The sequence below is a fragment of the Paroedura picta genome, chromosome 2 (assembly GCF_049243985.1).
Source record: "Paroedura picta isolate Pp20150507F chromosome 2, Ppicta_v3.0, whole genome shotgun sequence".
NCBI lineage: Eukaryota > Metazoa > Chordata > Lepidosauria > Squamata > Gekkonidae > Paroedura > Paroedura picta.
In genome coordinates this window covers 143,267,162-143,280,787 of record NC_135370.1, presented here as the reverse complement: position 1 = coordinate 143,280,787, position 13,626 = coordinate 143,267,162, and the positions used below count along the sequence as shown (strand labels likewise).

The 13,626-nt window shown below is 50.0% G+C and overlaps 1 long non-coding RNA gene across 3 annotated transcripts in view; it reads left to right on the top strand.

Annotated features, from left to right (window-relative positions):
- Positions 1-6,057: 6,057 nt before the first annotated feature.
- Positions 6,058-13,626, top strand: part of LOC143830495 (uncharacterized) — a 40,153-nt gene continuing 32,584 nt past the window's right edge. For all 3 annotated transcript variants that reach the window (XR_013228502.1, XR_013228503.1, XR_013228501.1), the window contains exon 1: positions 6,058-6,568. This is a non-coding gene — a long non-coding RNA (uncharacterized LOC143830495). The remainder of the gene's footprint in view (positions 6,569-13,626) is intronic.

The window sequence follows — 13,626 nt, the reverse complement described above, 5'->3', positions numbered from 1 at the left end:
ATAATTCGAGGGTATCCCTAGGTTCCACCTGGGGACTGGCATCCCTATTTTAAACTCATATTTTCCTGGATACTGGTCCCTGGTTTCATTTGCAAAGTAAATTCACATTGGCTCTTGCTTACAAATAAAGATGTAATGCAGAATTCCTGGGTATTCACCATAACATATGAAAAGAGTGATTTTATCAGATCATCTACTCTACTTTTATCCTCACAAGGCTGTGTAGAGGAATGCACACACAACATTTCAATGCTTTTTTGTTTGTTTCTATTCTGTGGCGCAGAGTGGTAAGGCAGCAACATGCTGTTGGAAGCTGTCTGCCCATGAGGTTGGGAGTTCAATCCCAGCAGCCGGCTCAAGGTTGACTCAGCCTCCCATCCTTCCGAGGTCGGTAAAATGAGTACCCAGCTTGCTGGGGGGTAAACGGTCATGACTGGGGAAGGCACTGGCAAACCACCCCGTATTGAGCCTGCCATGAAAACGCTAGAGGGCGTCACCCCAAGGGTCAGACATGTCCCGGTGCTTGCACAGGGGATACCTTTACCTTTACCTTTATTCTGTTGCTGTGGCTGTAGTAGGGGGAAGTGAAAAGAGGAAACCAATACAGAGAACTGGTATCTAATAGGCCATAACTTTATTAACGGAAGGGCAGAGAATGTTGTCTTGACTTGCCCAGCCTGACAGCTGGGAGGCAGCTTACACATTGGCCTAGCCCAGCTGCAGGATAAACTTGGGAAGAAGAATGGTGGCAGATGGAGGCCCACTGCACCTGGGGACCTAGTCATTTCACTAGGCTTGTAGCTGAACCACTGTTAGACTGGCTCAGAGTGCCCAAAGACTCCAAGATGTGTCCAGATCTGCTCACCCTGACCGTTTATGCACTGGGAACTTCACTGCCCCAGTTCCCATACAGGAGCACAAATCGGGGGCGGATGAGGTGCACCGGACCAAATGCTCCCCCGTGTGGGTGCAGAAACAGGTGGGTCAACCTGCCACAACTAAAACTCCAGCCTGCAGCCTGGCATGAAACCTCCATTGAATAAACGATCCCTGAGAGGTTAAGCTCTGTTCAGAACAAAAGCACCAGTTTTGATAACTATGTTCCTAAACCAGCCAAGGAAAATTGGAAATCTTTGAAGCAGGCAGGCCTTGGTCACACCTCAGGGTATGCTTACACTGACCCCACCCTTTTTCACCAATTACAAAACGCTAATAAATGCCCCTCTTAGAGCAAAAGCTGCCATTATTTTTATTGCTGTTGCATGCCCTGGAAAGGAAGTAGCAATAATTGTATCACGTGGGCTTTTTTGTGTTTTTTAAGTAAATACATATATCTCAGCCACACACCACTCTTATTTGTGTTCTTGCGCAAGAAACTCATGAGCAAAACACACCCTAATGATATCTTTGTCTTTATTAGGGGCCTTTTCGCACAGGGATCTTTGTTGCAAATTGTTTGCGGAATGAAAAATCGCCATTTAAAATAGTGGAATTCGCCGTTATGCATACCTGCCTTTGTAGTGGAATCAGTTGCGTTTTTTAGCGTTTCCCACAGGCTTCCGGTCTCGGCAGAAATCGCTAGAAAGGAAGCGCTATTGCCAAGCTCATCCCGCCCCTGGCCGTCAAGCAGCCAATGGGCAGCCGTTAGCATGCTCCCAAACAGCCCCTTTCCCTTTAAGAAAGGTTTTTTAAAAAAAAAAACGACCCATAGCAACGAATCTAGGTAGATTCGTTGCTACGGAGAGACCCATCCAGCTGCCTAATGTGAGCTGTCGTTTGATTGTATGATCGTTTGCACGCTGCCTCGAGTGATAAAAAAAAAATCCCCCCCCCCTCTCACGGGCTCGATTTTCGGCTGAATTTATTTGTAAAAAATAAAGGGACTATTTCAGCAAACGGGCTTTTCAGTGGTTTGTGCTTAGTGACTAAAGGTGAAGGACTGAAGCCAGGGAAGCCTCTAAACAGAAAGAGGCTCGCCGGTGCGTTTATCCCCGCTCACTCGGAGAAAAAAAAATGGCGATCGCTTCGCCGGAAGTTTGGAGGAGAGAGCCAGGGGGAGGGACTTTGAAGAACCAGCAACAATGGTAACGCACAGGTCTTTAGCGCTACTGTTGCAGATTGGTTGCAGGAGTGTATCGCTATCCGGAGGGTGAATCCACTTTTCTGGATTCCCCTGAAAGCGCCACAACGAAGCGCTTTTTGCTGATTGGTTTCAGGATTGTTGCAGATTGTCTACGACGTCGTGGGTTATGGCAAATTAGTAGCATTTCCAAATAGCAACCATTCTGCTACTTTGAAGCCGTGCGAAATGGCCCTAGGTATTTGTTGTGTAAAAGATTTGTAATCCACCATATAAGTCAGTTTACAAAACCCATAAAAATGGTACAATGAATTAGCAATGAAAATCTTGTGTGTGTATGCACAAAGCTAAGGTACAAATGTCATCTTGCTGTCCCCACCTTCAGGATTTTCCTGCCACTCGTCTCCCCTTAGAAACAGCTAAAGGAATTCTCAGGAGCCCAGTGTTGTTGTCAGTCGCTGGGGGTTGAGCTACTACTACCTCTTTATTTTTTTATTATTTTTTTTTATTATTGAATTTTTATACTGCCGCTCCCAGCACAGCTGGCTCGTGGCGGTCTACAATAAACATAAAATAGTAAAGGTATCCCCTGTGCAAGCACCGGGTCATGTCTGACCCTTGGAGTGACGCCCTCTAGCGTTTTCATGGCAGACTCAATATGGGGTGGTTTGCCAGTGCCTTCCCCAGTCATTACCGTTTACCCCCCCAGCATGCTGGGTACTCATTTTACCAACCTCGGAAGGATGGAAGGCTGAGTCAACCTTGAGCCGTCTGCTGGGATCGAACTCCCAGCCTCATGGGCAGAGCTTTCAGACTGCATATCTGCTGCCTTACCACTCTGCACCACAAGAGGCTCTAAACATAAAATAAAACACCACTAAAATAATGACTGGGGAAGGCACTGGCAAGGCCTGTATTGAGTCTGCCATGAAAACGCTGGAGGGTGTCACCCCAAGGGTCGGACATGACTCGGTGCTTGCACAGGGGATACCTTTACCTTTACCTTTAAAATATCAATACAAGTTAAAACATCAAAATATAATAACAATACTCCCTACAATTATTAGAATCAAGATGGTGGTAAAAATACAAACTTTATCCCAAAAGTCTGAAGCAGTTGAACCAGCATAGCAGATAGTTAACAACTGGGGATGGAATAAAAAGAAAACCAAGAAGAACCAAGGAGTGGATCGTTCAGTGGTTCCAAAAAGGTATAATACCTAATTCTGGAAATGGGGGGGTGGGGGCAACCCGATCTCATTCCCCGGTGTCAGCAACGCCCTGCCTGAACCAAACAGCTGGCGGAAGAACTCCATCTTGCAGGCCCTGTGGAACCAAGAGTAAGGTGACCAGATTGTCCCACTTTTGGAGGGACATCTGGGGGGTACCTGGCAAATTGTACTCATGTTGAAATTTAAAAATATATATATTACAATACTATTTTTGCGTTCTATGCATTCTGTGCCGCTTTACCAATGTTAAAATCTAGTCACCTTAACCAAGAGGATTCCGTCAGGGCCCGTAACTCTTCTGGGAGCTCATGCTACCAGGTAGGTCAAGGCCAGGTGTGCTTCCCAGGGCCCCAGGACCATCAACAAATTCATACCCACAGAGCAGTCAAGCTGCTTCTGTGGAACAGATGAGGCTGCTTGTCCAGAACCTTTTAAAATTCTGCCACTCAACTGTCGCAGGGAAGTAGTGAATCTGGCTCTTCTCCTCCAAACTCCCCCTGCTGAATAACTGGCAGGTGGATATGCACACAGTGCCTTAAGATCAAGATGTGTGTCAAAACAAAACTGAATCACGAGGTCCCACTCATACAAAAGCCAAAATGACAGACTTCTATTCTTTGCAGCATAGAAACAAAACATTTACTGTACAAGCTCATTTGTAATGCTATTCTAGGTACCTAGAGATTAATTAATGGCTTCCTAACAGCAAAGATTTGATCTTTGTCTCGATAGATAAGGCAAGTGACAGGGAAGGTAAACTCAATAGCTTTGTAAACAAAATGTGTAACATTCTTTCAAATATTCTGTCACGAAACTCTTAGTGGGAGGTACACAGATATGTTGACATCTACACACAGCTCAGATGGATGCTGCATAAATGTATGTTATTTACAAAAGAGAAAGATGAAGCATCCATGTCAGGCTTTTTTCTTCAAACACATAATCCTTGCTTCAGGTAAATGATAAAATAGTTTTGTTTACTAAAAATTGAAGTAGGCTGCTTTCACAATAAGGTTTTTCTCCACCTAGAAGGATTTACTCAGACAGTCTTTCACATTGCTTCTTAACCGGGGATGCCAGGGATTGAACCTTGGGACGTCTGCTTGCCACACAGATGTTCTACTAGTGATCCACCATTCCTACCCCATCCCAGATTTTTGTTTTTGTGTTTTTGCTTTGATGATGATATAGTATGTTACTAGCCTCCTCAAGATTTTGTTCAGTGGGAATGCAGGTTGCAAATCTTATTAAAGAAAGAACATAAATTCACCAGGGGACGTTAAAATATTTTTAGCATGTTTCTGAAAACTATCTGATATTTTCCAGACAAACATTTCTTTAGCCTTTCTGGGTGATCTTCATTCTCTCTGAACCACCCTCACAGTCTGTAAATCAGAAGTGATCTCCAGCCTGATCCCAAATACGGCTACTTAGGAGTAAGCCCTGCAGTGATAAATGAAATTTATTATACGGGTGCCTAAGATTTTGGTTGGATGGTGTTTTGTAAACCAATGTAAAATCCAATTCAGAAAGGTCTGTTTATACAGCACCTATTATGTCAGCTTTGGGAAAGATTACTTTCGGTACAGCAATCTTTGCCGTCCCATATCAAGGAACCAAATCTATGTTGTTGTTAGTCCCCAGAATTCCATGAGCTATCTAACAAAGTGGCAATTCAGCTGAGAATGCTTTTCTGACCACGTGCATATGGAAAAAGGAAAAATTGCAGCTGTTCAATTTTTATCATTGACCAAAAGGTGTAAAATATAGGAGTCATGCCAGGGAAGAATTCACCTTTCTATAGAAACATTACCTACCCTTTTGAGGATAGCAGCTCAGGGTTTTTTAAACACTGACAGAAATCCATCATTGAAGTTTTCCCTGTGACTGCATCTCCATGATAGGAAACGCATCACATGCTAATCCCCCCCTCAAATATATCTATTTTGAAAAAACTGACAGCTCTATTACACCGAAGATTAGAGTTCAGGCATTTATGAAGCAGCATCATAATAATGATAGTTTTAAGACAGGGCTCAAAATAGCTTCCCAACTGAGAAACAAAATTAATCAAGGGTAGTGAAGTAATCGACATGTAGAACAGAATTTCTTCTTCTCCCCCTTTTGAACTGGAGGAGCTCCATTAAAAGGTCTGAAATGAGCACCGGTACTTGATCTTTCTCCTTGGAACGAATATAAAGCTGCCACACACTTCTGTTCACTTGATAAAAGACATACTGTGCTTCCCACAAAGCCTTCTGGAAGTGGATAGACAGTAATGATACACAAATATGCCAGGATGCCCCTTACGCGAATCTCTCTAAAACAGACCATCACCATTTCATCTTTATTTATTTATTCATTTCTTAATTTATATCATTGCCCCTCTCGAGCCGGTCATCTTGGGGCGGTAAACAGCCTTAAACATAATTATATAATATCAATAAAACAGTTATTCAATAATTAGACATTAAAATCATTTGAAACCTCATTCTGATGACACCAAATTTAACCAATTAGTAGGAAGGGATAGGAAGGAGAGAGGGGCCCCTATCAGATTGTACTGATGAGTTTCTGCTGGCCTCAGCCATAAGCTTGGCAAAAGGGTTCCGTCTTGCAGGACCTGCAGAGCTCAATGAGTTCCTCCTGATTTTATCTGGGAGCTTATTCCACCAAGCAGGGGCCAGGGCTAAGTATATTTTCTTGGGGCCAGGTACTCTCAGCCAGTTGGTGCTGGCTGTTCGCAGCTCTCTCCAAGGGATGTACTTAGACAGACGATCCCTCAGATATGCAGGGCCTTTATTTATTTATTATTTTTAAGCTTATAATTTTTTTCTTTCTTATCATAGGCAGTTGATGGTGCCTTCTGCTTCATGGGTCGAGCTGGCCTAAAGGTACTGCCTTTAAGGTATCCAGACACTGCAACTGAAAACTCATTGGCAGTCTCGCCATCAGCTGCCTACGATAAGAAAAACATTTCCATTAAACTTTGGCTAAAGGGACAGCTGATAACCAGATACTCCTCAAATATCTTCATTTGGTTTGGGACAGCTGGGTGGGTAGCTCACATCCTTACATTGCTTTTTAATACCATTCTTTTACATTTCAGATTCAAAATTATCTGCTTTCCAAGTGCTCACCTGTAGCACACTTAACCTGCGTAGCAAAGGAGCTAATTAAATCGCCTCTTATCAGTTCTTTTCCAGCTTCCTCCCAGCCGTGTGCTACCTGTAAACTTCAGCTTGTGACCTAACAGGTACAAAATTCAGTCAATTTTAAATGTTGATGGTCTAAAAGCACTGGAAGGGATTTCAGGTTACTCATTGACAGTATCACACGTGTGGAAGCGATTGACTATTTCACGACATGAAAATTACCACACTCCAACAGATTAATAATGGAACAAGAAACATATCATTATGGGATTATACTCTTGTGGCACATGATATGGCAATACAGGTTATGTACTAATTAGATTGGACTTTTAAAAAAGGTAATTGCACAGTAATTTGCATGTAGTTACATGGTACTTATTGGAAAACCTTCCGTTAGCATACAGTTTAAAAGAGTTGAATAATTCTGCCGCCGGAGTTAAAACTGTGCATTGTAGGATATCATGGCATATAGAGAAAGAAATGTAAGCAGAAATAAGAGGGTTCTCAAATGCGTGTATTTGTACTTGGGTCTCACTCTCGAACTAGTTTCAAGAAGCAGAAATCAGTTACAGAATAATAATAATTAGTTTATAGCTGAATTTCTTGTGGGCCATGACATTATGATCATATAAATGGTTCAAAACACCCACTTTTTTCACTGAGAGTTCTAAAGCAGTTTGCATTCATTTTTGCATGTGTATTCACATATAGCTGCTTAAGAATGGTGGGCACTTGGGGAAAACCCATTGTCTGCATCTCCAGATATTCCCTTTCTTTTGGTCTCTGTCATGTTACCATGGTGCCTTGCCAAGTCATTGGCTCCTTGCACGTGCTGTGTATTTGCCAGTATGGAACTCCACACAGAGAAGGAGGCACAAATTCTGGTTGTTGTTTTCTGTAAATCATATTGGTGCTTACAAAAAAACAAAAAAAAAAACAAATCAATTTAAGAAAATAGGATGGTTTCATCAGGATCAACCAAAGGGTTCCCACAATGAGCCAATCACACCTTCTGCCTGGGCAGATGAATACTAATCAAACAGGTGCAAAAATCACATAAACTAAAAATATATCTTGTTTTCAATTGCAAATGGAATAATAATCTGGGGGCAAATGGGCTGTCATACTAAAAATAATCTTGATGAGCAAGAAATGTTCTTTTTTATGAACCCATCCTTTCCCAACTTCTAAAGAGTAGCTTTGAGCATATTTTATCTCCAAACAACAAAACCCAAGGCAATGATGGGCTGGACTTGGACTACATCCCTGCTCAACCAGAATACTCTATGGGTGGCTTAAATGAGTCACAGTCTTCCAACTAAGATTGCAGTGAGGATAAAACAGCATTGCCAATACAACAAGGATAGTTTCCCAGTGCAGAATCATGGAAGAGGCTGAGAACAGCAAGGAGCAGAGGAAAGTAGAAGGAAGCTTTCCATGGAAAGTTGGAAAGAGAGTAAAGGAAGGAAATTGCCATTAGTCTTGAGCTCAAAAATGGGAGAAGCTTCAGCAAGCAGGACATTTATTGCTGTTTGTGGGCAGTTTAGTTTTCATTGCTTTGCTCAGTGTATCCATTAGGCTATTGCACTGTTCCTCTGCTGTTTTATTGCCTTGCAGGGTGGGAGGTCCGGGCTCCAATAAATACGCTCACACGCATTGGCATGAAAGGCCACAACTTTATTCAAATCCACCCAGCGAGGGTTGGCATGGCAGAGGATTAGGAACCGGAGCAGTCAGCCGACTGCCTCATTTTCCTGGGCAATGGCTTCCCCATCCCACCTGTTCCCGTCCGGGAATACAGGTTCCCTAAGCCATTGCCCCTCGCTATCAGGGAAGTGTGCCACCCTGGACACCAGAGGAGGCGCAAACCTCTTCAGCATCCTTCCAGGGCCACTTGGCTCTGTGAAGATCCGTACCAAGCCCAGCCGGGCTTGGCACCCGCTCACATCCCGCCACCTCTTTAAGGAGGCCCCTTTCCAGGGGAGTGGGCCACACAGGGCGTACTCCCCCCAAAACCGGCTCCGTCCTCTGCCAACCCGCCACCAGAATGATGGAAGCCTCCATCATTCCCGCCAACCCTCTTAGCCTTCCACCAACCCAGTAACGTTGCTGCTATGTCCCCCAGCCAGATATCCATGCCCATGCTTGACAAGTGGACCCCGTCAGCCTTATAAAGGGCCTCCTGGCAACCGGCCAAGGCACGGTGTTCAACCACCAGCCCTCCGATCCCCTTAACATAACGCCCAATAACCTTATTGATTTTTTTAACAGTCAAATTAACACGTTTTGGTGCTCTGGCCCGCCTCCAACAACGTCTTTCCACCATGCATGACCATATCAGCACCGTCCGGGGCAACCGATGAGCCAGGAGAGACAAATCCCGTTTCATCCAGTTTACCAGCTCCACTCCCTTCGTCGCTGGCAGGTCATTACCACCCAGGTAAATGACCATCGCTTCCGGGGGTCCATCGTGCCACACCGCATCAGCAACCATGCCAACCATCTCACTCCAAAGCATGCCGCGTCGCCCCATCCAGTGCAGCCGGACTTGATCTTGCAGGCCCAGGTGTCTCCCCCATTCGGATCCAGCCGAGTAACGGCCTCCCCAGAACACGTAGCTGTGCCCGCATACCAGCACCGAACATGGCGTAGCGATGGATCCTGAAACGAGTTAAACGTTAGGCACCATACTAGGCCTCACGTACCCCTTGTACGCCCCGGACCTCCACCGTCCCAACCTCATGATGCCTTGAGGTGACACCCCATCACAAAAAGCCTGAGTGGCTGCCCCAATCCGGAACGAATGCGTTCCATAAAGTCGGGGGTCGAATCCCGCCCCTTGCAAGCACAGCCGCAATACCGCGCTGTATTGATATCTGGATAGCCAGGTGCCGTTCCGATGTACGAACAAGTAGCCTGGCACCCTAGGCCGGATCGCCAAATATGCTTGCATGGCTGCCACCGGGCATACCGCTGGATCAGCCCCCCTGGCCAGCTGCACCAATTGGCCCCTGCCCGTTTGATCCGTTTTTGCCCTGGCCACCCAAATCTTCAGATGGTCCCCCAGAACGGACACGTCCCCCACGGCCACGGGCCCCACGCCCTGCTGGCATCGCGAGGTGGCTACGACCTCAGATGCCCTGAATGCCCCAGCAAAGGTTAACGTGAAGGCGGCCCGCGCCATGATCCCTTCATAATCATCATGGCACACGCTCGAAGTTTGCTCCATTAGGGCCCCCAGCACCTCCGTAGTGATAGGTCGTCTGGCATCCCTTTTCCCGCGTGCCAGCCTGCCCCACCCCAAGACTGCTTTGCGTGCCAAAAACGATGTGCCAGGATCCCAGCTGCCCCACAATTTGCTCCAAAAAGAAAGTCCTGCCAGATGCAGCCGCATGGTTCGGGCCGAAAACCCGGCAGCGTGCATGCCTGCCAGATATTTCAAGACTAAGTCCTCTTGAATGGGCCAAGATTCCCGTTGACCTGCTCCCCTGGCGAATTCCATGTAGCTCCTTGCCGCTCCCTCATAAGACCTCTGCGTGGCAGGCGCCAGTGAAGCCAACGCCCCTCTGAAGATCAATCGTCTCCAAGCCGCCACATGCCCTCCGGGAACTTCTCCGGTGTTAGGCGTGCCTGGGGAGCCAAACGACGAAACCTGTCTTCCTGACCCCTGGAAAGCGCATCAGCCACTTCGTTCTGTGCGCCCGCCACGTGCTTGGCCCTAAAGGAAATATTACTCTGCAAACAAGTGAGCACCATGAGTCGCACCAACCTCATGACCCTTTCTGACTTAGAGGTTTGCCTGTTCACCACGGCAACCACTGCCTGATTGTCGCACCAGAACAGAACTTTCCGGTTGGTGAACTTCCCCTGCCACACGACTACAGCCACCACTATGGGAAACAGCTTGAGGAACGTTAAGTCCCTACGAACACCGTCACCCCACTCCGCTGCCCAACGGCCAGCCGCCCATTGGTTGTCATAGAAGACTCCGAATCCTACTCCCCCAGCCGCATCAGAATGCACCTGCAGTTCGCCACCCACTGCCATGGCGGACTGCCACAAGGAAACCCCATTGTATTGTTCCAGGAATGACCTCCAAACACGGAGGTCCTCCTTAACCCCTTTGGTGATCCTGATGTGGTGCTGCGGCCTGCGTGCCCCAGCCATGGCCCTGGCCAGTCTGGCACAGAAAGCCCTGCCGGGCGCCACCACTTTGCAGGCAAAATTCAAATGCCCATGTATGACCTGCAAGTCCCGCAGCATGCACTTAGGTCGCTCCAAGACTCCTCCTATGAGACCCCGCAATACAGTCAGCTTCTCCTCCGGGAGCCTGGAAACCCCTTGTACGGAGTCCAAGGTGATCCCCAAGAATGTGATCTGAGTCGCGGGGCCCTCAGTTTTGGCGGCCGCCAATGGGACCCCCAACTCCGCGGCCATGTCCTGAAAGGCCCTGAGCCTGTCCCCACAGTCTGTTGAACCCCGTGCGCCAGCAAACAAGAAATCATCGAGATAATGCGTGATTTCCGTAAACTGCAGCCTGTCCCTTATGGCCCACTCTAAAAATGTGCTGAAACGCTCGAAAGCAGCGCATGCCACCGCGCACCCCATGGGCATGGCCTTGTCCACGAACCATTGGCCCCGAAACGTGAAACCCAGCAGGCAAAAGTCCCCCGGAAAAACCGGTAAAAGCCGAAACGCCGACTGGATGTCACATTTCGCCATGAGAGCACCCTGCCCACATGAGCGCACGATCCGGACCGCCTGATCAAAAGAGGCATACCGGACCGTGCAAAGGCCCGGATCGATGCCATCATTCACCGATCCACCCTCTGGGTAGGAGAGGTGATGAATCAGGCGGAATTCCCCAGGTGCCTTCTTGGGTACCACCCCCAACGGGGAAACCCTCAAGTTCGCAATAGGCGGGGCCCTGAAAGGACCGGCCACCCGACCAGCCTCATATTCCTTATTAATCTTTTCCCGCACGACCTCAGGCATATCCCTTGCGGACTTGAGGTTCCGGCAGACCGTGGCCACCCTGTCCCCAGCATAAGGGATGCGAAAACCTACCTCAAACCCTGCCAGCAAGTATCCTGCCGCCTCCCGATCCGGGTACCTCTCCAGCAAGGGCCGTAAGGCCGCCAGTTTTACTGGTGTTGGCGCCATGCCCATGCCGAGCTCCGCAGGACCCTCAGGCGGATTTGCTGGTGGAAGGACCATTGGCCCCCGATCCTCCATCCTTCCGTCCGGAAGATCGGGCCCCTCGAAAGGGCTGTTGCGCATCGCCCGCCCTCTGGCAGCTGGACCCCGGGTGCCCCCCACCACAGCCTTCACAGGTGTGACTGAACCTGCACTGTTTCCGTTTACAGGAGCGCCTGTTATAATCCCAGCAGGGAAGGGACACCTCCCGCCTTCCCCCGCTTTTCCGCTCCTTTTCCCGCTGGGCCTTGACACTAGGGCCCACCTTTACCAACCACGTGTCGTGGTGCTTCATGTCCCAGCGTGCCATGGCATTATGAGAGGCGAGCTCCCTGAAACACTTGTCATATTCCAGGGCCGCTTCGTCCCCCGCCAGCTCCCTGGCCTCCAGGACGTGGCCCAGGTACCTGATCAGGTGCCACCCTCTCTCCGGATAGGCAGCCGTGATCAGTGCTGCGTATTCCGCAAAGCCCCGCAGCCAATTACCAAAGGACCGCTCCCCTTTAAAGGGCTCCATTCTCTTTCGGTCCTGCTTCCTGCCTGTATCCCCTTTCTTGTTGCCTGTCCGCACAAACGCAAACAGATCCACATAATACCCTTCGAGGGCACGTTCCCGCAGCCTCTTGGGTAAGTGTATGCCAGGCGGGGACTCCGCGTCCGTGTAGCTACCCGGTGGGACTTTGTCCACACCCTCCCACTCCACTGACGCCAACAGGCTGTTGGCGGCCTCACGCCGCCTCCTCAACCACGATGGAAGGCCAGGCATGAAGGCCCCTTCGAGCCAATACTTTCCTTCCTCATGAATGTCATCGCCATCATCCTCGGAAGAAAACTCACCCGAGGATGATGTACTAAGTCGGGAGCCCCGTCGCCTCTGGCCGGAACCCTTCTTGCGCCTCCGGTTCCTGTCCCGTTTTCGCTCCCTGCGCTCTTCCATGCCCGCATGAGAGCTCCCAGAGCTGACCCGGCTCCTTGACCGTGACCTGGAGCTTGAAGACCGGCTCTCCGTAGCACCTGGCCGGGACATTTCTGCCATAGCCCGGGAGTAACCCCTCCAAAAAAACACAGAGTCAGTTTCTGCTGCGCTCCCGGCCCGAGATGGTCCCTCATCCCCTGAGCCAGTGCCCCTGCTACGCCTGTTGGCCCGTGCCCCGCCTTGGGCTGGACCTGGATCAGCCCTCCTCTTCTTAGGTGGGGGGGCAACCCTCTCCACCTCCGAGGAGGAGCAGCCCCCCGGCCCCATGCCCCTGGAGCCAGCAGCCCTATGCTGCCGCCCACGCCGTCTGGTGGAAGCCGGGCGAGGCTCATCCAGCGTCGGGGTGCCCTCAGAACTGGAGCTCCTGGCTTGGCGAACCCTCGCCCTGCCCCTCCCAGCACCCCTTTGGCTCCCCATTGAGCCGCGCCCAGCCCTCTGCTCATGCGCCGCACGCCCGCGGCGTCTGCTGCGCCCCCTCCGCGCGTTGGCATTCTCCCCGGAGCTGCCGGCCCCGCGGTCCCGCGGGGTCCTGAGGTCAGCCCCCCCGGCGCCTGAGGCCTCAACCCTACCCCTCAGCCCCGGCACCACTCCAGCCCAGGCCTCCCGCGCCCGCAGGGCGCTCGCCCTCTGGCCCACCCGTCTGCCTGAGGCCGGGTCAGCCAGCTCTGGCCTCTCGCTGCCACCCGGCCCCGCCTGGCTGCCCGCCCGTTTCGGGCCCATCTATCACTGGGTGAGGGGGGGGGTTAAGGAGGCCTGCACGATCTTCGGCGGGCCGCGCCCGTCCCGCTTCCCCCCACGCGGAGCCGCTGAGCCGCCGGGAAAAAGCCTCGCCGCCGCTGCGGAGTTGTCCTCCCCGATGGCGCTGACAAGATCCCCCAGCTCCCCAACCGCTCTTCTCTCGGCCTCCGCTGTCTTCACTCGGAGCCTCCAGCAACACGTCCGACTCCGTCGCTTCCCCGAGCTGAAGAGGGCCAGAACAGCACGAGG